Below are 23,473 nucleotides of genomic sequence, written 5' to 3'. Positions count from 1 at the left end.
TACAGAGCAGGGGCATAGCCATGGGTGGGCCTGGGATCCACTTAGCAGCCAAGCCCACCCACTCGCCCAATCTGAGCCATGGTGTAGTCGTGCCACGGTGTCCTGGAGTGTCACTCAGTCACCTGAAATCCAGGCCAGAGCTCTGCGCCCACCCTTCAGAAAGCTACGCTCCAGCAGCTCTGCCTGGCCATTTTCTGAGCTGCCCCATGCGCATGCCCAGCTCGGTAGGTGAAGCCTTGTGCGCCCCAGGGCTGGGAAGAGAGCATGGCGTCAGGGAGAAGCTGAACTAGCAAGTGCTCAGGGTCTGCCCGCTGGCCAGCAGCGTTCTCTGCATGGCTCATCCTCTGCACAGCCAGAAGCAGTGGCAAGGCCAGTCTCTCTGCAGCATTCCCAGCAGAGGATGCACTTTGCTGGACAACTCAATACAGAATCCGGGCCAAAGGCAAGAGGCAAGCCTCTGTTCATTCCTGTGTAGCACAGCCAGAGCAGACCCTACACAGGGGCCGTATGGCCCACAGGAGATGTGAGCCCCCAGCTGAAGGGCTGCAGCCCATACCCCACAGTGAGGCAAGGGCTCTCTCTCTTCCCCCGCTGCAGAGTCAGGGTGCAGACCAGGGGATCAGCGCTCCCTGCCCCGGCCAGGCTGCACTACCAGCCCGCATGGCCAGTAGATAGCACAGTGTGTCCTTGCCCATCCACCCGAAAGTCAGGACCCACCCAAATTTCCACTCCTAGCTATGCCACTGGTATACAGATACCAGGGTGAGAGGCTCCTTAGAAATACATGAGGTGGCTGCAATTATTTGGCCCCTGATAAAGGCAATGCAAATACCCAGGATCTCTGACTAACTTGTGAATGAAAAACAGAGTGCCCACAAGGATGGTGCCACTGAAGGCTGCTTCCAGGCTCTCCCCTTCTGTATGGGCAGAGCTGCTCCTTGGCAGCATCATAGGGCAGAGCTTGTGCTCGCTACGGGGGGGTTCTCCGGGCACATCAGAGAAACACCTCCCAGTTTGTTACAAGCCCAGCAGAAAAACAGAGCAACCACTGCAGCTTTGCAGATCACTTGGGTTTCTTATGTGAATTGTAATGCTAGACTGGCAGCCCCGGAGACAGAAGTGCTCTTTTTATCCACGACACAGACACAGTGCAGACAGCAGCCTCGCAAGCTGCCCTCACATTGCCCTGAGTGGAGCTCAAGTCTCCCTGCCCATTCAATCCTCTTGTTCTCAGATGCCAAGAAGGTGCCACTTGTGAGGGGTGGGGTTTTGTGAGGAGGCCCCTGTCCCACTCAGCCATGAGTCTGAAATGGCCATTTAATTCCGCACAGGCTACAGGCTGACCATCAGCTGAACTCTTCATCACTGATGAGTGGAAGGCAAAAGGCTCTGGATCGCATTACAACCCCCCCTCCCCTTGGCTTGCTGCCTCCCAGACATTCCTCTCCCCCCCAACACACAATTCCTGAATCCCTCCATTCTGGTTTCTTAGAGAAACCGAGGAGGAGTTGTTCTGCAAAGTTGGAGCATCTGACAACAGCTCACAGCAGCCTTGGTATTTTTATTGTACTCTAGTGCCCTCTATTTCAGCACAGACAGTACTGAAGCTCCTTTTCACCACTCACATCCTCAAAACTCCAGCTGAACTGACAAAACATGCAGATGTCGTCCCTCTCAGAAGAGCTGGCAGTATGTGCAGGAAGAGGATGACTTCTGACAGGTTTATAGACAGGTAAGAGTCCTGACCTTAGTCTTCATCTCTCGCGGTGCTCTTCATCCCGCAGGGCCTACAGCACAAAAGCGTAGGGCTGGCTTTAAAAGTTAATCAGATTTATAGGTCTATAGCCTTCCATTGATACATGAGGGATTTATGTGGGAAAATGCCATTGGGATGTACCTTGGTAAATCACCTTCAGATTTGGAGTGTCACTTCTTGGAGCCTTCGGGTAAGTTTAGATCAAGAACTGGAGTAAAATGTATGTGGAGACAACTTAGGATAATTCTGGAAGTTGTTCTCTATTGCAGACAGATGCTCCCATAGCACATCATCAACTCCTCACCCACTGAGAGCAATTCTGCCTTCATTTATTAAAGCTAAAGTTGTGAGTCGCAAAATGCTCAGATCGTTCCTGGGTTGAAAGAAGCTTTTATAGTCATCTCCATACGTCACATGGAGGGAAATACTAAGGCTTGTCTACACTTTCAACGCTGTAGCTGCCCCAGTGCTGCTGCATCTTCACTACGCTGACGGGAGAGCTCCTGCCACTGATGTCATTGATGCAGCTCTGTGAGAGGTGGTAGCTACGTAAAGGGGAGACGCTCTCCCCTTGATGTAGCACTGTCTACATGGGAGTTAGGTTGGTTTAAGTGCGTCACTCAGGGGTGTGGATTTTACACCCCCCCCCGAGCAACGTAATTATACTGACATAAGTTGGTAGTGTAAACCAAGCCTAAGAACACTGCCAGTTATAAAGGCAAATGCTATCTCATCCCACCAGAGGAAAGTAGATAGTATCCATTCAGGAAAGCCTCGGGCTGAGCCAGCACAAGGGGAAAGAAAAGAAAAAAGTCATCCCTGCTCCATCCTACACTAAGAGAAGACATTTTTCTAAGTTACTTGGAAGGAATAGAGTGGAAAGTTTGCCTTGCCCTAGGCTACCCCAATGCCAGTCAGCCACTGAGAGAGAAACTGATGGTCTTGAGTTTCATTAGGAATGAAATTTGTTAGAACAAATCCGAGATGTTCCCCCAAAAAAATTGAAACTTTTAATGAAAATTTTCTACGTCTTTTTGACTAGCTGTATCAGAGCTGCACCAAGAGAAACATAAATGCCTAGAATTGGAGAGGAAGCCTGGTCCAGTGATAAGGGTACTAACCCCCGGTCATGTCTACAGTTTAGGTGCTACAGCAGTACAGCTATAGTGTTGTAGGGCCATAGCATAGATGCTTCCTACAGTGATGGAAGGGAGTTTTCTGTTGCTGTAGATAATCCACTTCTCCAAGCGGCGGTAGCTAGATGGACGGAAGAATTCTTCCATGAACCTAGCTGTATTTATGCTAAGGGTTTACGTAAAGAGCCATAGTGGTGTCAACCTAACTTTTAAGTGTAGACCAGGCCTAGGACTTGGCACACCTTGGTTCTGCCTTGCTCTGCCACTTCCTATGTGACCCTGGGCATGTCTCTCAACCTCTGTGAGCCTCAGTTCTCCATATGTAAAATGGGCATGATAGCACTGCCCTCTACACAGGAGTTTTATGACTACAAATGCATTTAAAAAAACCAAAGCTGCTCACAAATTAGGATCATATAAGCACCATAAATAGTTTATCACATGTGCAGCTCAGATGACAATCTCTTCTCTGACCCATGACAAAACCCCAACCATTAGAGTGCAACATCATAATAAAAGGATGTTACATCTCCAGGGCACTTCTGAGCATACCCTAAAGCATTAGCACAAAACTCCTCAACAGAACTGTATACTTGTATGACATAGGTTGCTTAATTTGTTCTCCTTACATTAGAGGAAATATTGAGACCTTCCTGTTAGGTCAAAAACAATTTCATCAGGAACCCATGCAAACGATCAGAACCAAACGTTTATCCCAAGGGGAAGTCCAATGTCTGGGGAGTTCACATTTCTAAACCAGCTGTTTACAGTTCAGTTTGTGTTGGAGCCAGAGTTGCTGACCCAGAAGTGAGCAATATTATCTAACAGTCAGCAGCAGGGAGGCTGACAAAGTATCGCTGCATGATGCCAGTCAGACAACATTGCCTGTGCAGTTCAATTTTGGGTGAATAGTTAATGGATAAAAATGCAGCTGACAGCTACAGCCCTTCTGCAACTCAATGGCCAAGCGTCATGAGATTCTAGCCTAGTCCTTCATAAGTGGTGGTGAGGTCCTGTGGTGATAACAAGTGACGCAGGGTCAGGAAGTCTGCATTCTTATCCTGGCTTGGGGAGATAGTCTGGTTCGGTAGGGAGAGCAGGGGACTGGAAGTTAAGATTCCTAGGTTCATATCCCAACTTCATCCCTAACTCATTGTGTGATTCTGGGCAAGGAACTTAGCTTCTTCCAAAGCTTAACTATCTTTATAGTTAGGAAAAACTTCCTAACTATAAGGATAATCAAGCTCTGGAATAGGCTTCCAAGGGAGATTGTGGAATCCCCATCACTGGAGCTTTTTAAGAACAGGTTGGACAAACACCCGCCAGGGTTGGTCTAGGTTTACTTGGTCCTGCCTAAGTGTGGGGGGACTGGATTTGATGATCTCTCGAGGTTCCTTCCAGCCACACATTTCTATGAGTCTTTGTGTCTCAGTTTATCCATCTGCAATTGGGAATACTGCTTCCCTACCTTACATGGGTGTTTTGCAAGAGTGCACTGGCCTGATTCAGAGTTGCTTGGCACTATTCCCAATGACTGCAGTAGGATATGTGGGTGCTCAACAGCTCTGAAAATCAAACCCAGGTTAAAAATGTTAACAGCATCTAAGTCCCATTTTCAAAAGTGACTAGATTCAAAAGGTATTTAGCTGCCTAGTGGGATTTGCTAATGTACCTAAGTACATTAGGCACATAACTCCCATTGAAGTCAAAGGGAGTTACATTCCAAGCCTGCTTAGGCATTTTTGAAAAAAAAAAAAAACAAAAAAAAAACAACCCACACTAGTCAACTAATATCTCTGAAAATCTGACCCTATGAGACTAAGCCTCCTTAAATATCTACAGGGCTTAGGCTTCTAAGTTACTTAGATGCTCTTGGAAACTTGATCTTGAATGTTTCTAAAATGTTTGCACCTTAGCATGTCAAATAGGGCAAAGGATTTTCACCTTTCAGGGCACTGGGAATGGCCGACACAAAAAAGAAAAGAAAGAAGGACACAGTTTAAACCTTGTAGGGCCTGAACAAAAACCACCATGGTTTCCTCTTTGATATTCAGTTCAGGTTACCCCATCTCTTCCCCTTTAAACAGGACTTGGGGCATTTAGACTTGCCTTGAATAAGGTAAAACTGGGTAACTCCAAGGTAGCAACATCTCCTCTTCATGTCAGACAGAAACAAAGCTATCCAGACCCGGTAGTCTGCCTTTGATACCCAGCCATTTGATATTTTTTTTTTTAACATCTAAGCGCCTATCTGATCATTAGATCAAACATTTCCTCTTGTCAGTTAAGTATTCTTGGACCTTTGAGCTAGAGAAAGCAGAAGCCAGTTATCACCCGGGGTCAGTTGCGTTCCATATGCACAGCAATTTGCTGCCCTATTTTCCCCCAAACATCTTCATGTTCTTGTCAAATTATGTTGCTCGCTATTCAAATTATTTGGGGGGGGAAGAGGAGGAGGAGAGAAAATGTAGAGCCAGCTTTTTCGGTAGAGAAATATTTGCAAGTTAAATATGGTAATTATGACTCACAGGCCTTCTAGGGAGGTATATATTACTTGGACAAGGCGCAGGGCTTTAAGTATCTGCTTGATACTTTCTTTTGGAATGCGGAAATTAAAATGATCATCTTATGGCGAAACCAAGCCTGAGCATTACTGACAGCAAGCTGAATGATCAGTATAATATCCAGCACTCCCTAGAGCCCTGGACCCAATGGGTAATTATATTTAGGCTGCAGATGGATCACCTTGTGATTGGACAGGCTCACAGCACACCAGCTAACCAGGGTTGGGAGTCGGCCAATATTTGGGACTGTTGGTAATTCAGCAGACAGAGCTTTCTCCCCTCCAAGTCAGTCTCAGTGCCCCAGCCTTGCTTTTGGGTGCTAAAACCTGAGCTTTTGTTCACCTGTGCTTGTTCAATGCATGTTTCATAAGACTGCCAGCATCCTGGGGAAATCCAAACTCAACTGACTGCATTCTGCCCACCAGACCTACAGTTCCCGTGACGTTTCCATCACATGCAATCTTTTCCTCTTGTGCCTCCAAGCAGTCGCGCAGTTTTGCTGTGCACTGAACACCTATGAGACAGGTGCAGTCCAGTGCTGGGTCACCCTACTTATGCTTTGCATTTCAGTTGATGTTTGTAAAGGGTACAAGGTACCACAAAAATGCAAGTCTCCAAAAGGATATTTACATTTAAAAACCAATCCTCTGCTTCCAGTAGCACAACTCAGAGTTTTGGATAGTGGTGCCTTGGCCTCTGGGTATTACCATAATACAAACACTTATCGTTACAAACTGCCCATTCATTTATCTATGGCTAGAATTTTCCTCTGCTAACAAAACCAGATCAAAGCTGAAGAGCCAACCAGCTCAGGCCTGTAAACCTGGCCCAAACAGCCCCACTCCTTGACAAGTGTAGCACTGTTGTTACCAACAGTCACTCCCAACATAAGCCACATCCTGCTTAGTTACAGCTGGGGCCCTCAGATTTCTTAGCTGCTTTGTTGTAGGCATTGCTCGAGTTCTCCTGCCATGAGAGAGCCATGGAAGAGCCGGGGGGAAAGAGGCAGTAGAAGGCAAATAAGTGTATTTTTGCAACATCAGTATTGCCAAGGCTAAAATGACACCTCTTTGAAACTAGAGAATGGTGAATCAGTTCAAGAAAGACAAGAATGCCTCTAAGTCAGACGGTGTTTATTTCAGGAACCGAAAGCTTTCAGAAGGTTCTGAAACAGCTGGTTAATTGTGTCCTGTAACAGGGTCCACGACCCGCCCCTCTTCCTGGTGCCCGCTTGCTACCCCCAATAAGGCTCAGAGAGGCTTCACAGTCGTGCAACACCCGTGTCTTTATTTACTTAAGTTATCCCACCACCAGTGTCTGTCTATATACAAGCTTGACAAGATTAGTCACCTCCTTTACAGGCAGAGTCAGCCTTCAGCTAGGAGGCCTCCAGTTCCCTCCCTGGCTGCCCCCTGCCTTCCTCCCAGCCTTTATAGTCCTTGGCTTGTCAGGACCGTAGGTGTTGCCAGTCCTCAGGCCAACATCAGTCCTTTTCCATCAGCCCCTTGATTGGAGCTTCCCTTGATTGGAGCTGACTGGGCTTTTGCATCAGCACCCTGCTACATGCCCCCATTCACCCAATTATATCTTCACACCTTTGCACTGGGAGAAACTGAAAGTGCCCCAGGAATAAGACTGTTGTCACCGTTGTTCCAGGCCAGCTAGAGGTGGGACGCACCAGAAATCTCAGGAATAAGGTTGTTCTCAGGACATTTCCTGCCCAACATTAGCACTGAACTTTTGGCAATTCCCCTGTTGCTGTTTAATGTGTGCTGGAGTCTTCCTCCATGCAGACTTTAGGCAGCCTGGAGGAAAGGCACTCTAGGGGCTGCAGAGTGGACTCTGCAGTGAGCCAATGCTGAGGATGACAAGAAACCTGGCTCTGGGTCTGCAGGCTGGGTGTGTTGAGTAGAGGTGGAGCATTGATCCCCGTTGTGGGAGGAATGCTTCTGTGAAGGCTGGAATCAGAGCTCTCAAGTCCCCCAAGATTGGGAGCACCTTGTGTAATTCTTGCATGGCCCATCAGTGATGGGTTCTGGTAGTTATTACATGGGATTGATGGGATTCAGAATTGCTGAATCTCTTTGCAGTGTGGGTGAGTGGGTTGGAGGGATGTAGAATTAAAGGAGAAGTGATCAAAGGTGTACAAGAGACCCTGCTACCAAAAGAGCTGCTGCTAGCACTGTTACCTTCTGTAAACTCTCACTGAGCAGTTTGGCCTGTGGGGTGAGACTGAAAGCAGCTGCTCAGGGTTACCTCCTGAACCAAACCTGAGGTTTCCCTCGGGTTTAGTCTGGTGGTTGAAGGGAACAGACTGTCAGCCATTTCATGGAATATATGGGCCAGCTGTCTGAGAAGGGGAAGAGTAGGACTTTGTCCCTCTAGCAGGCATTGGTAGCCTGAGCGTTTGGTACTGCACTCTCATAAATACATAGGAGAAGGGAGGAACCAGAATGACCGGCACAGTCATAGAGTTTAAGGCCAGAAGGGACCATCAGACCATCCCAGGCTACCAACATCACTTAGCACCAGCACACTAACCGCAACAACCAACATATCACAGCCAACAGGAGAGTAGACTATGATGTGTCCCAGGCAGAGAACAGGAGGGACTGAGGTGCACCTGTGCCTGAGGCCCCTGCAATGGCGGCAAAATGATAACGTGAGATACGCCCAGATAATCCTGCCAAGTGACCTGCACCCACATGTTGCAGAGGAAGGAGGAAAAAACCCCAATCTGACCTGGGGGGAAATTGCTTCCTGACCCCACACGTGGTGATCAGTTAGACCCCGAGCATGTGAGCAACAGCCAGCCAGCCAGCCAATGGAAGCCAGCCTGAGGAAGACAATGGTCAGTGCCATCTTCGAGCCCTGCGCCATCTCCATGTGACCATCCCTAATGCTTCAGAGAAAGGAGATAACCCCCCCGCAACACACACACACAAAATACATGGGGTGTGGGTGTTGGAAATCCCTTCCTGACCCCTGAAGCTGGCAGGCAGAAACCTTGACACATGAGCTTTTAGTAACATACTGGAAGTGAGGCCCAGGCTGCTAAGCCCTGCCCCCTACCATCAAAAACAATCCCCTCAGAAGACTGGTCTTGAAAGCAAGAGGGAGCTGAAGGTCTTTTAAATACAGGAATCGCTTTCTTCAATGCTAGAGCAGCGGGAGAGGTGGCAAGTAGCACAATTGTGTGTCCAGAATGTATTTGTGCATTTCAGACTGCAAGATCCTTGGGGCAGGGGTCATGGCTTGCTCTCCATTTTGTACAGAACTGAGCATACTATTGGCTCTCAAATAAATATTGAGGCCCAGTAGAGGGTCTATAGTAGTAGTATGGTACAGCCCTGAGCTGAAGCTACCACCTCTGGGGGTGAGGGGGCAGATCAGCCTGCAGTGCCTGTTCAGTGCTTGGCCTTTCTTGACAAACCGGTAAGAGTGAGAACCTCACAAGTGTGAATAACTGAAAGGTGATCAGGAATAAGTAATGTAGACCTTGGAAAGGTGAGGCGATCCAAGGAGGAAACCAGAGGAAACAGAAAAGCATCATGCTTTGCATGATTCTCAGAAAAGAAGAGAGATGAAGGTGTAGTGCTTACATCAGTTATTTCAAACCCTTATCCTGTGCATGGCAGTAATCCAGATCAGGGTCCCATTGTGCTAGGCAGCGTGCAAACACACACAGGACCACAGTCCCTGCCCCAAAGAGCTGACAATCCAATTTAAGACATCATGCAACAAGTGAGACTCAAATGGAAAGTGGCCCAGAGCACCCCGTGTGTATGCAAGTGGATATGTAGGTACCTTAATGTGATGGCAATGAATAATTTAACTGTTTATTTCTATTTTAAAAGAAGGAGGAGTGCCAGTTATTTCCACCAACTTTCCAACTAGCCCTTGCCAACTGGCAGTTTCCTATATGTTTCACAGTAGCAGTGGATCTTGAGGAGGGAGTTGAAGGAGTAAACGGGGGTATTACAGACGAGTTTAGGGAAGATGTTCTATGTGTAAGCAGTGGAGCAGAAGAAGCTATGAAAGGAACAGAAGAGGGAATGGGGGTGGATCCACACTGTTTGGGGGACACAGTTAACGTTGGTTGGGTGTCGTAACTATGCATTTCCATGCTTTCAAAATCTGGGTTCCTCTGACTTTCCTAGGATTCCAATGCTTGGCTTTTGACGTGTACTCTCAACCTTAATTCTAGCTTAACAATATTATTTTTATGTCATATCTTTTACTTAGTGGGTGTGACAATAAAAACGCTTGACTATGGTTTGTTTGTTAACCCTTGGGAGAAATTGTTTAAAATATCAATTCAAAACAAAATTAAACAATTGTTCACATAATTTTAAATTTCTAGCTAGAGTTAATTTTGAGAACTACTTATTGGCATAAGCACGAGAGACCTTAGAAAGTACCTGTATTAAAGATCCATATTTGGACATAGATTGTCTTTTCAGGATAGAGGAATGAAGCTAAACAAGATGACCAGTTTTAAATACCACTTGGATTGCTCTGTATTACAATTCTTGAATTTAATTACTAGTTAGATGAACTTTGAACCTGCCAAATTAAATTTTATGCAGTCAGTTTCCGACGTTACCTATCATATAGCTGTCTTATTTTACAATGTGAAATTCTCTTTTATGCCTTACTATTTTATTTTAGATAATAAAACTTGCAAATACAGAAGACTCAGATTGTCAGGCCAGATCCCCAGCTGGGGTAAATCAGTATTACCTCTGCTGATGCCAATGGACCCATATTAACTTATAGAACAAAAGCATGTTGACTTTGGCCCAGATCATGAAAGGTATTTAGGCAACTAACTCCCATTGATTTCAACGGATGTCAGGAGCCTAAATAGCTTTCAGGATCTGGCCCTTTGCAACTTTCATCTAAGCAAGATGGATTTCTTATGAATTAGTGAGAAAGGTCTGAAATGGTTAACTGAAGTTAGTTAGCCATTGGGTTATGCACGTCTCCCTCTCTCACAAGCAAAGACGTCATAAGGTTTTCTAAATTGAATTCCTTTGACAGAATTCAGATCTCTTACAGCAAGACTGTTGTTCCAGAGAAAGGCAACATTTCAAGTCTAGCTAATCGCCAACCGCCAAAGAGGCTTATGGAAGGAGTAGTTTTCAATGATCCCATTTTACATTCCATTCCTCTTCCCAGAGCACTCGCGCTACCTCAGTCCCATCCTACTGTAACACAAGCCTGGCACTGCTGAAATGCATTTCTCTAAGCTAGATTCATGGTTCAGTGACAGACAATGAGATCATGCAGACAGCGACAGCTACAAGCCATAGGGGAGAGAAGGCACAGTACGAAGGAACTTCCCTTGGGCGCCCAATCAATCTCAGCAGCTGTTTATTGCCTCACATGCTATAAGGCCAGGGAAACTGGTGCTTAAACAAACCACAGGTCACTTGTCTGGCTGTTCTGTCTGCAGTTTCTGAAAGATACTATGAATAAATTGCAAGTAACTTCTTTGGGGAAAAACTGATTTGCGTGCACGTCGCAGCTGAGCTTCAGTGCTGGTCATGAAGCATCACCCGACCATGCCTCTAACTCAGATATGCAGTGACTCCCGGGGAGAGTAAGCGGGGTTCGTCACTTGGGCCTTGCTGCCCCAATGTGAGAGAAGGAGAAAGCAAGCACCAGGACAAACGCAAACTGTCTGGGATTTGTCCTCTGGTAGGCTGCTTCCAGGAATACATGGAGCAGTTGGTTGGACACCTCCATCCCTCCCATCACATCATCCAGCCATAGTCTCCTGGCCTTTCACTTTCTACTATCTCCCTAGATTTGGAGGATGGTAGAATGTTACCTGGCACTTGATCTCTCATCTCTTTCTTTCCTACCTTGCCACTTCCCCACATTGTTTCTTGCCCTAAGGAAGTCTCTCATAGTGCTTCACATCTTCAAAGCACTGCCTAGACATTAGCCAGGTTAGTCCTCACAACCTCCTCAAGGGAGGTGGATTACTAAGCAGTATCCTCATTTCAGAGAGGAGAAGAGATGATAGAGATGTCCAAGGACCCCCAGCAAGGCAGCGGCAGGAATGGTAACGAAAGCAGTGTCATGCTCTAGCTGTTGGACCATGCTGTGCCCCAGGCTGTCACTTCCGGAAGTCATGGTTCAAGTCTGGATCAAGCTAGAAGGGAAGTGAATTTGATGGTCTCAACCTAGTCCTCAGAGTACATACATCCAGCTCATAACAAACCACTTCACAATGCATCGTGATTAGCTGGACAGACTCTGGATTTTAAGAGCAATGGGTACTGCGAGCCAAAACTGAGGTACATTCACATAGCAGGCTAAGGGCCCAGAGTAGGACTAAGGTGGGGTATGCAGGTCAGGGTAGAAGTGAACTAGAGGAGATGACAGGGAGGAGAGGCAGCTTGCATGGGCACATGCCCACCTCCGAGCCTTTGGCACAGCTATATGGAAGAGATAGGTTTCAGAGTAGCAGCCGTGTTAGTCTGTATTCGCAAAAATAAAAGGAGTACTTGTGGCACCTTAGAGACTAACAAATTTATTTGAGCATAAGCTTTCGTGAGCTACAGCTCTGAGCTGTAGCTCACGAAAGCTTATGGTCAAATAAATTTGTTAGTCTCTAAGGTGCCACAAGTACTCCTTTTATGGAAGAGATAGGAAGGGAGAGGATGTGTCCTTCCTGATTATTTGCTGAACTCTAGAAGTGGCTGCAGGTCTCCTGCATTCTTGCACATGCTCCCCACTCCTCCAATTTTAACCTGATTGTGCTCATCCAATTTCCTTTTGGGAGCCCTCCCCATGGAGTATTCTAAACCCACACAAGAAAAGAAACACGGTCCTAAAGATGCATTGCCAGTGTTACACAACAGCTTCCTCCACTTCCAGCGAGGAAGATACTTTGTATTGACATCAGCATCTAAGTGAATGAGAAGTAGGTGTCCCCATCAGGAAAGCGCCAATCAGACTTGCAGAGCAAGATTGTTGTCAATCCCTCGGTTTGTGTAATCTCGGAGAGGGTGCCCAAGAAGTGATTCCTCTCAGGAAGAGAACTGGAGTTGCCAACCCTCCTGGATTGGCCACAAGTTTCCTTGAATCAGCATTGATCTCCAGTGGCTTCTGAAACCAATCTGGGAGATTTTAATTGGCTGCTAAAAGTCCAGTTGGCGGCGCAGTGGGGCTAAGGCAGGCTCCCTACCTGCCCTGGCTCTGTGCAGCTCCTGGAAGTGACCAGCACGTCCCTCTGAATATGAGGCAGATGGATGGCTACAGGGGCTCCGTGCACTGCACCCCCACCACCAGCACCATCTCCGCAGCTCCCATTGGCCAGGAACCGCAGCCAATGGGAGCTGCGGGTGTGGTGCCTGCAGGTGGGGGCACCGTGCAGAGCTGCCTTCCCACCCCTGAGCCTAGGAGCCAGACATGCTGCCCACTTCCAGGAGCTGCTGAGGTAAGCCCCACCCAGAGCCCACACCCCAACCCCTGCCTCAGCCCTGAGCCCCCTTCTGCACTCTAACTCCCTCCCAGAGCCCACACCTCAACCCCTGCCCCAACCCAGTGAGAGTGAGTGACGGATGGAGGGGGGATGGAGTGAGAGGTGGGCAGGGCCTCAAAGAAGGGGTGGGGCAGGGGCGGGGCAAGGGTGTTTGGGTTTGTGCGATTAGACAGTTAGCAACCCTAAAGAGAATCCCACCCCCTCAGAATTAACTTGTTCCCACCCCTTCCTATGGGCAGGTCAGGTCTTTTCTCTGCTCAGACACAAGTGACAACTTCAATTACAACCCTGGCGTCTTCCCACTCATGTTCTAACAACTGCACCAGAGCTTGCTGCTGAGTAGCCAGTGTCAGTCAGTCAGGCCAGGTTCCCCAGAGATGAATTTTATCTCCTTCCCTGTCATTCCAGAGCTGAACAATAGATCAAGTCTGGGCTTGGTATCACGCAGCTTCTCCCCTCTGGGGTTACACTGCTCCTTCTGCCCCCTTCTCTTTCATTGGCCAACTCTTCCATTACTGTATTTTAAAGGACATTTTCATCCACTCCATTAGACAAGGAGCCATGGTATTCATGCTGCAAGCTAGACATTCCAGCTGTTGCACTTAATGGAGCGTTGAGCACTGGAGATGTGGACGCAGCAAAAAAATAAAACTGGTTTATTGGCTATGCAAATCTTATTTAACTAACTCACAAAAGACTTAGGCTAGGATTTGCAAAGTTGCCTAAAGAACTTGGACACTCAGTTCCCTTTGAAAATTCAAGCCTTGGTTTTCATTTTACTACTTTTCAGAGTTTGATTTGAGAACTTTCTTAACAAATCGGCAATGAGTTTTTGTTCTGCACAATGTGCATTTTACCTGAAGGGGTGGCTATCATGCATAACAATGGCAAATGGAGTGTCAGTAACATGCTTTTTGAGTCACAAGCATCTTGCCAAGGATTCGTTCATAGTTCAGAGACAACAATCCAAAGCACGCAGCCAGCTGATTCGTAACAGCTGTGGTCATCTGCCATGCACTTGAAAAAGTAACTGAGACAAAAATAGTGGGCTTTAGTCTTCTGAAAACTGCAGTTTCCACACATGTATGGGGAATGTTTAAACTATTTTACACTTAAACCAGAAATCCGTTTACTTTTTAGAGTTTCTCTTTACAGCTTTGGCAAATCATCAGCAATCTGTGTTACAAGACCCACTTCTACTAACTAGATGAAGATATACTGATGCCCAACATCCCCAGAGAGACATCCAGCCACCTGAGGCAGCTGCTACTGGGTCTTCTGCAGTACAGTCATAAGGATCACATGGACTTTGGTAAGAGAGTCACCTGTTCTAGTGATCAAGACAAAATGAATGAAAATGGTGTCTGTGTTGGCTCTACCTCTTTAGTATCGTTACACTCCAGGTCTCGGAGGGCTTGCTGATGCTCTATCATGTGGTGGATAGAATACCAGGCAGTTCCAGCTGCCCAAGGGTCAGCATGATCCTTGGATTTTATTCCAGCTGGATGTGCCAACTGCAAAGTTCAGTACTGACCCCAGTTGGCTTTGAACTTTTGCATCAGAATTTCATTCCCGTTATTGGTGCTGAATGCCACCTGCCTTCCCTCATGGACACCCACTCTTGGCAATCTGGCCTTCAACTTTTGCAATCTGTTTTGTGTGTGCCAAAATGACATGACAGATGAACATCTATCTGTGTCCTTGTCACTAGTCTGCATGCACCACCTCACCTCCGGTTCCGCTCCTGTGTCCGTTGCTACTTGCACACCATACACAATATGTATGATAGGTGATCCATTATACATTCTCCCCTCCACCCGGGAAGCCAGCATAAGAAACCTCAACCTGTTTATCAGTTCCTTCCCTTGCCAGTAGGGTTTTCACAGAACCATCCATCTTCCCTTCCCAGGGCTCATATGGCCCTTCCAGCCCTCACCCTCAGAGAGTTGCCTGGCACTTCCTACTCTCTGCAGATATCTCACCCAGGCTTTGTGCCTGGATGGCTTGGAGAGCCTGCATCTAGGTCCTTCATCACAGGTGCCACTTCCAGCCAATCCTACTCCTGGGACCTGTGATGCTTACTCTGGTCAGGGCTCCACACAGGGCTCCTTGATCCCATGTTTCAGGGGAAAACAAGGCACAGGTACCCAAAGTCCCTGAAAGGAGCCAGTTCCCCTTGTGACAGTTCTGTTTGATCTGTTTCCACCCACAGCACAGCTGGCAGCTAAATCCTTTTTGACGGGGTAGAAGACAGAAGAAGACGACCATGCCTCAGAGAGGGTTTTGGGCATTATAGAATGCATTCAAACACAGGGGAGCAAATAATAAAGAAAATTAAAAGCTATGTTTTCATTGTCACAAGCCAGTAGCCAAATAGATCCATTTCATCTACCAGCCTCTTAGTCCTGGCCCTGTGCACGCCTGTTTAAGTAGCTTCCCTGAAACTAATCTCCTGGAATAGAAGCCATGTTTCATCTTTGTGCTAAATATTAATGTAGTGTGGTGCAAAGTGAATGGCTACATATGCCTTTACCTAGCTAGCAGCAGTTGCCCTCGGAATGAAGTGGAAGAGGGCAGGGATAGCTCAGTGATTTGAGCATTGGCCTGCTAAACCCAGGGTTGTGAGTTCAATCCTTGAGGGGGCCATTTAAGGATCCGGGGCAAAAATTGGGGATTAGCCCTGCTTTGAGCAGGGGGTTGGACTAGATGACCTCCTGAGGTCCCTTCCAACCCTGATATTCTAGGATATGAACCATAGTAGGGGATTTCTCTCTGGCTAGAAAGGTGTCACTCTTAGGGAAGAAATGGGATAACAACATGGCAGTATATACTCTGTTATCACAAAGAAATGTATAACTGGACCATTGAAATCAAACCTACAGACACTATTTGGATTTCTTTAACAAAACAATTTTTCTCACTGAAATAAATTGCATATTTTAGAGATCGCAGAGAAGTTTGAAGACAAGCGGTCACTTGAAAAATAAACAGACCATTCACTACTATCTTCCTTCTGTAGATTAATAAGATTTGTCATGGCAACTTTGTATCCTTATACTTCCATGTAAAAGAAAAAACTAACAGTCTAGTATATTCTCAGGGCCAGATATTCAGAGGCATTTCGGCCCTTAAAGATGCAGATATGTGTGTTTGAAAATCCCTAAAAGCACATGCCTACATCTGTGACAAGAATTGCTCACCGCAGGGGATGCCTCCTTGTGGCTGCTCTGGGGGATCAGTTCTCGCCTGTCTGGCACCCTCTTCCATCAGGTACTCAAGCTGTGACCCACCCCCCTTCTCTCCACGACTCAGGGTGCTCCTTCTTTGTGACTCAGCTCTCCAACCAGGTCACTATAGTCCTCCCCTTCCAGGGTAACAAAGTGTTTCTGTACCAGCCATTCAGATGGCATCTCCAACTCCTGTGCCACTTCCCAGTGGCTGGTAGGGGAACCCAGGCCTGCCCTCTACACTGGCTTCCAGCCCAGAGACCCCATAAAAAGCAGCCACGGTCTGTGCAGTCCTATCCCTTGCTGCTGTTTCCCTGGGCTTCTTCCTACCCTCCAGGTGCAGCCAAGTACCCTAACAGGCCCCTTGAGCCCACAATAACCCTTTCAGGGCCTGTTGGGGGGTGGGGGGGTATACACCCATTACAGTCTCTTTAAACACCTCAATACCTTTGACAATCTAGTATATACTCCAAATTTTTTTCTAAGTGTCCTTTCACCCTCAACTGAGTTGAAGTTCTTTTGAAATGTGCATTAAGAGTGGGATTTGCACTCCTGACTCAATTAGATGCCTTTTGCGAAGGCCACACAAAATGATTGAGGTGTCTAGAGGCTCCAACCAAGCTATACATAACGTACATACAAATGTGCTGTACATACAAATAGAAAGCAGCCAAAAAGTCTGCAGCCTAAACAGACAAGGAAGTATTATCCCCATTTTACTGAAGGGGGACGGAGGCACAGAGAAATTACACAGCTAGTATAGGGAGAATTCATGCTTTGCCCTCCTGTAAGGTTTTTGGGTTTTTTTCATATGAGGATCTCAGAGCACCATGGAAATATTAACTGGTTAAAATTTACAGCCCCCCTCCTATAAAGCACATACTGTACGAATCATTCATCCATCACTGAATGCATCCATCTCTGGGGTGGAGCACCGCAGATCTCTTAACAACTCATGGCAAAACAATGCAATGCTTTCAGAGCAGGAACTTAAGAAGAATGCTACATCCAATTAAACTACAAAGGTAGCTTACATAGGCAGAATGTGGCCTTAGCGTTGTAGGACCCTAATAGCCACAAGCAGTTGGGCCCTTGCTTTTGTCTCCTTGTTAAAAACCGGGGCCCAGGCACTAATGCTGGTGTGCTACTAATTCAAAGAAGGAACAAGCATATACCTACTGAATCACCACCACACACTCCATTCCTGCACCACCTGGGCACAAAAACAACCCTGTCTCCCAGCCAGTTAATGATCTAGCCTGCGCTTGCTTAGTTTAGAAGAGCTGATAGGATTACAGCACAATATTCAGACAAGAAGCCTTCAGTCCAACTAAAAAAAAAAAAACTCTTTCTGTGGTAACAGAATTCAAGCTATAGTGAGTACTTGGCAAAGCAAAATGTATTCATGCCATAAGAGTTCTTTTGCTTCAAGTTTGCCCCAACACAAGTCCCTTTACTATTCACAGATTCACTGATTCCTAGGCAATTTATTCCAGCTATTTTCCTTTGACAGCTGCACAACTAGAGAGAAACTCTCTTCCCAGCAGAGCCAAAAGAGAAGGATATTTGTATCATTAACTTTGGGTAAGGCTTATCCGCTTATTGGTTGTTCTGAATCTGAACATTTCTTACTTTGCCTATCTGTAGATTTGGACTATCATTGATGGAAATATTTTTTTCCATGGATTTCTGTGTGCACAGTGAAATCTATGTTTACCAACATTTACTGATAAAAATTTAATTCGTCTAAGCCTATCAATTTAGTATGACACATCGTATCTCGGTGCTGACTGAGCAGTGGTATGATATTATTTTCACATCACCTGTTACTTCGGCAGTGCTATGTTTTCTGAAGAAAGCCAACAATTCCCTTGTACACTGTTTTGCTTTTTAAAACTAGGTTTGCTTCTTTTTTTTTTTAAAGTAAGCCTCATTACAGACAACTACATTATCTTAAAATTATTGTGACAGAGATGGCAATTTCCTGCAAAATCCTTAGAAGACCTTATTGTGTTCAGTTTATGTATTATTCTGGGCCAAGACAGTATGTTACCTCTCTCAGGGGGCAGATGCGAGATGTGGTAGTTCAAAAGATCATACTGAAAATGTGCCAGACAAGTATGGACTTTTGGAACAATAACGGTTAAGTAGATTTCATGGGCAATCCCTAGGGTGAATACAAATTCCCCAACTCTGGTTATGTAAAACCCCAGCTTTTCAAAGGTACGACCCTGAGGAGTCATTGTCTGATGATTGCCTGTTACAGAAGGCTAAGATCAAAGACCCAACCTGTTTAAAGAATCAGCTGATCTGCTCAGTCTCTGTTCTGGATCTAAGATGGATGAACTTGTAACCATGGGGAAAAACCAATTGTGGGTTTTGAAGGACAAAAACCTACCTGGGCTAGAATTGGGGTAACTTTTGCTAAACTTTCAAGCATCTGTGTAGGTTCTTTTATTGTTTTAATGTGTTTTCTCTGTAATGCTTTCACCTTAAGAATAAATGTGCTTGCTTAGAAAGAGCAGTGGGCTAACTGCAGGTCATAGCCCATAGAAAGAAAGGAAAGTGAAGGTTCTGGCTTTTGGGACAGTCTGGCTTGCTAGGGATGTCACAGTGAGGCAGGGAGCTGTGCAGCCTTAAAATCCCTGGTCAGGAGGAAGTGAGACGTGGGTCTCTGCCGAAGAGAGATAATGGATAGGAGTAGGAAGCCTAAAGTGCTTAACCAAGGTGGCTGGAAGGTGAATACAGATGCAGTTGCCCTGAAACTGACAATTATATTATTATGCATCATGTGACTATTTAGACAGAGTCTTGCTAAGAGACATGGGGAGCTGTGCTTGGGTACTCTACCAAACGTACAGCCTAGGGTCTACAAGGGACACTCACGGGCTGAGGGTATGTAGTCCAGGGAAAAGGACACTGGGCTGGCACTCAGGAGATGAGGCCCTAAGTCTGACTCTGCCACCAACTTCCTGCATGCCACTAGACAAGTCACTTCCCCACTGGTTTCCCCTCCCACCCTTTGTCTGTTTAGATTGTAGGGACTCTCTTTTTACTGTGTGTTTATACAACAGGCCCCCCACCTCGCTTGGGACCTCTAGGCAGTACCATGATACAAGTAGTTACTGATACTAACAAAGACCTTCCCCTAGCAGAGATATGAGGTATAATCTGAAAGGGCTTTCTGCAGCCTGATCTGCAAATGAACTTAACCAACAGACAGGTTCAGTGCAGCCAAGATCTGAGGGATTTTCCAGCTCTTAGTGGTCCCCTTCCTCCAAGCCTCTGTCTGTGCTTTCACTGCCTGCCAGCCCCACCTCCTCAGAGCCCTTCCTGCTCAAATTCACCACAACTCTGCCAAGTCCCGCAATTAGAGCGGATAGCTGTGACCTTTCCTCCTCTCTGGGAAACTGTGCTGACCTTCCACCTGCCCTGGGCATAGTCTGTGTACATCAAAGGCCTCTCTGTTCAGTGACCACCTTCCTGCCCCAACACTCCCATTCACCCCCCAAAAAGAGAGACACCCAACCACGTTTGTCTGTGCACAGAGACATCCTGTGCATTTCCTAAAACCAGTCTTTGGACACAGGGTACATAGGTATCAAATACTTTTGATTTTGGCACCAAACTTAAAGGAGGAATTATTTCCACAGGGAAAGCTTTCAGATAGATCCCTCTTAAAATAGCAAGCCCTTTTAAAATCAGAATCTCTTATCATATTTGGTAGTTACCAGAGCAATGGGTGTTTAAACAAAGGCTAGGCTTGCTGTTAATCCAGTCCCTGGCTCCTGTTGGGTCATCTAGGGACGTTCATTTGTAGGGTTGAGTTTGTAGCCTCTGGCCCCAGCCTGACAACAGATCCTATCCTCAGCGCAAGGGTACCAGCACACAGGAGAAGCTGAGGCTTGGAAGAGCGAATGCCCTTCTCCAACTCCAGATACAGATGAGCCCCATTCATCTGGAATTCCCAAGGGACACCCAACCCTTTCGGATTAGTCGTGGCTTTCAAAGAGGAAGCATTAATGGCCATTGCCCAGGCTTGGCAGACAAAGGGGAGGATTCTATTCTTAGCTCTGCCACAGATCTGCTTTACCTGAAGCAAGTCATTTTGGGGGTCAGATTTTCAAGTGCAGCACGCTAGGTGTGGAGCCCGTTAGAGAACCTGGGCCTGCCTGTGGGTGCTGAGAATGTGGAAAGCTAATGCTCAGTTCTGTGGAAAAACCTGGAGCACTGTGACCAGATTTTCAGAGATGTTGAGCACCCTCTGTGGGAACTTATCGTGGGGTCATTTGTGTGGTTAGCAGACCTAGTGGTCTGGGCCTCCAACTCCTGTCTCCCTTCCAGCCCACTGTGTCCTGGTCAGGGTTCCAACTCAGTCAGCTTCCTTGATGGTAATCCCACCCCATGGCTCAGAGTAGGGGAGTCTGGAGTGGGCAGGGGTACCTAGATCTTCCCCCTCCATTGGGCCTCCAAAGTGTAATAGTGTGGGGTGGCCAGGGCCCAGTCCACCTGCTGCTCATCCTCCCCTGGGCCACTTCCTACCATGCCTGATAACTCCTGGCTGCCATTGAGTTAAAGTCCTTCACTTCAAACCCCACAATCTAGGGGTCAGTGCAGGCAGCCTCTAGTGTCCTTATTTGTGGTTCTCCCTCCCTCTTGGGTAATGTCACAGGGGCAGGGGGCAACTCACAGCAAGCCCTCAGCAGTGCGGGGGCTGTTTCTCTTCCCATTGCCGAGTGGTACTGCTCCAGGAAACAGCTTCTCTCCCACCTTGCCCAGGTTGCTGGGGCTCCATTTAGTCTGGTCCTTGCCTCTTTCAAGTGGACTTGCTTACCCAACTCCTCCTCGACCCTGCCTGAGGTGCAGTTTTCCTGGCCAGGACTGCTCCAGTCCTTCCCCTATCTCAGCCTTAGTGTGGCTCGGGATCTCAGGCGGTCATATCATTCACAGTTCTTTGCCTCAGTTCCACCCTCTAAAGTGGGGATAACAGGACCAACCTCACCAGAGAGGATGTGAAGCGTTCATTAATGTATGTACGATTTTTGAGATCCTTGCATGAAGCGGGGGCGGGGGGGGGGGGCGGGGACATAAATGTGCCATTATTGGTATGTAGGGCCACTGACCTCCTTCTCAACCCCCCAGGGAAAGCAGTGGGGGATCAGCTGTACAGGCTGGCTCCAGCTTCGCATCCTGGAGGCCAGTGCTGGCAGGCTTTACAGAATGGTTAGTTTTGAAAGGGTCATGTGAGACTTGGTAGATCTAGAGGGGACAGACGGGTGGGGGTTGGGGGCAGCAGCAGAGCCCCATGAAGCAAAGCAAATCATGTTTGACACACATGCAGTAGATTAAATTGCAAGCTCCTTGGGACAGGGGCAACCTTTTTTTTCCTGTGTTTGTACAGCGCCTAGCACAATGGGGTTACAGTCCATGACTCCAGCTCCTACTGTAAACACAAATAATATAAATGCAGTAAAACGGTGTTGAATTGTATCTTCAACAAAGAGGAACATAGGACTGGCAGCAGAGCGGCTTTATTGTCGCTTGCATAGCCTCTTTCAAGCGGGCTTGCTTGCCCAACTCCTCCCGCCTGTCAGAGCAATTGCTGCAGTTGCTTAATGGAGTTGCTATTTTGCTCTTTCACATTCCCAACTCTCTTTATTGGTAAATACAAATTAAAGGCAGCTGAGTAATGAAAGCCAGAAGCTGGGGTGACATTGTTCAACCTCTTTCCCCCAATTAAAACTGTAACATTTCACCTACACTTACAGCCTGTGTTAAGCAATATTTGATTCCTCTGTGTACTCATTCATTCTGCTATTGCTTGTGAAAGTGAGGGGAGAGACTGCCAGCGCTGCGGCTACTGCCCAGCTTAGAGATCTAATTCCCCCCTTGACTTGTGTGAGTGTCACTCCCATTCCATTTTAAGACTCACAGCCCGTTATCCCCCAGCCGATCTCCAAAGGAGGCTTAAGCCAACCCGGCACAGCTCCAAGGAAATGCTGGGATGGTACTGTCGGAAGTGGAACTGTACCCAGTAGGCAATATTGTTCCTTCTGCGAGGGCATCAACCATGGTGGAGGGGGCGCTGTGCTGCTGAACATGCAGCTTTCCAAGATGAGGCATGGAACACTGGAGCCAAATGGTGCAGCTGACTTCTGTCTAATGGGATGAATCAAAAGCCAGGATCCAAACAAGGCAGAACCATGAGGTGTTTGACCTATTGGAGGTTTCATTTATTTATATTTGTACAAGGCCCTGAGCTCTGCAGATGCGAAAAGAGCTAGAGAATGGTCTCATGATAAGGCCCAAGGGCACAAATTCTGATTTCACTTAAGCTGCTGCAGTTCTGTTGAAATAATGGGCAGAATTTGGCCCAGCAGGGAGAGAGCTATACCAAGAAAGATGCTCCCTGATGCCGTCTGGTTAACATGCACTCACATCTAATAAAATACGTTGCTTAGACTCAAACCATAATAAGGTTGAGGGGTCTGTGAATTTCAGTCTGATATGTATAAAGCTTTCATAACTGTTTCAGGAGATTTGGGTCTTCCCCTTGCTGGCAGAGATAGCATCCAGGGCCCACCCAAACAATATAGACATACACATAAAGCGCCACTAGAAAGGAAATTAAAAAAGCAATAGCTTGTCTCTTTCAGCAGAGGATGGAATGTGCTGTACTATCCGTAAGATAAAGTAATATTTCTCCTGGAACTGGCAGAACCTCAGGAATAAGGAGATGGGTCAAAATCATGTGTGTAAATATATATATACATAAAAAACAACTCTCACCTGCACAACCGTCATGCAGCCCCCTCTGCTCCCCGGCTTCTCATATTTTCCAAGGCTGAGAGATAACCTTATGGGATTTCAGTGCGGGCTCAGAAAGGGAGGGTCAGTTTTTAATGATGGCCCAGATCCTCAGCTGCAGCAGATCAGTGGAGTTATGCCAGTTTACACCAGCTGATGCAAGTTAGCCTGGCTCCACTGTTGTCAAAGCCAGCTCACAGCAGCTGAGGGGCTGGCCCCCTGCATTTTAAAAACCAATGTTTTTAAACAAAACGTATTCATTTGACACAATGGGCAGGGCTGGCCAGAAAACAAAATTCCATTTGAGGAGAAACTGAGGTTTCAGATCAGGGCAAAACTGAGACTTTCAAAACTTTTCACCAAACCAGAGTACCCTTCCCAGTAGCCTGGTGGTTAAGGTACTCATCTATGGTGTTGAAGGCCCAGACTGAAGTCCCTTCTTCAACCAGGCAGAGCAGGGACTGGAATGCTGATCTCCCCCTGCC

The 23,473-nt window shown here is 46.9% G+C and overlaps 1 long non-coding RNA gene across 1 annotated transcript in view; it reads right to left on the bottom strand.

Annotated features, from left to right (window-relative positions):
* LOC122456916 overlaps positions 1 to 23,116 on the bottom strand; it is a 32,120-nt gene extending 9,004 nt beyond the window's left edge. The window contains exon 1 of the long non-coding RNA XR_006276088.1: positions 22,971 to 23,116. This is a non-coding gene — a long non-coding RNA (uncharacterized LOC122456916). The remainder of the gene's footprint in view (positions 1 to 22,970) is intronic.
* Positions 23,117 to 23,473: the final 357 nt, after the last annotated feature.

This window comes from Dermochelys coriacea, chromosome 16, assembly GCF_009764565.3.
Source record: "Dermochelys coriacea isolate rDerCor1 chromosome 16, rDerCor1.pri.v4, whole genome shotgun sequence".
Lineage (NCBI taxonomy): Eukaryota > Metazoa > Chordata > Testudines > Dermochelyidae > Dermochelys > Dermochelys coriacea.
Note: the sequence above shows the minus strand (reverse complement) of the source record. Positions and strands in the feature narration are given on the sequence as shown.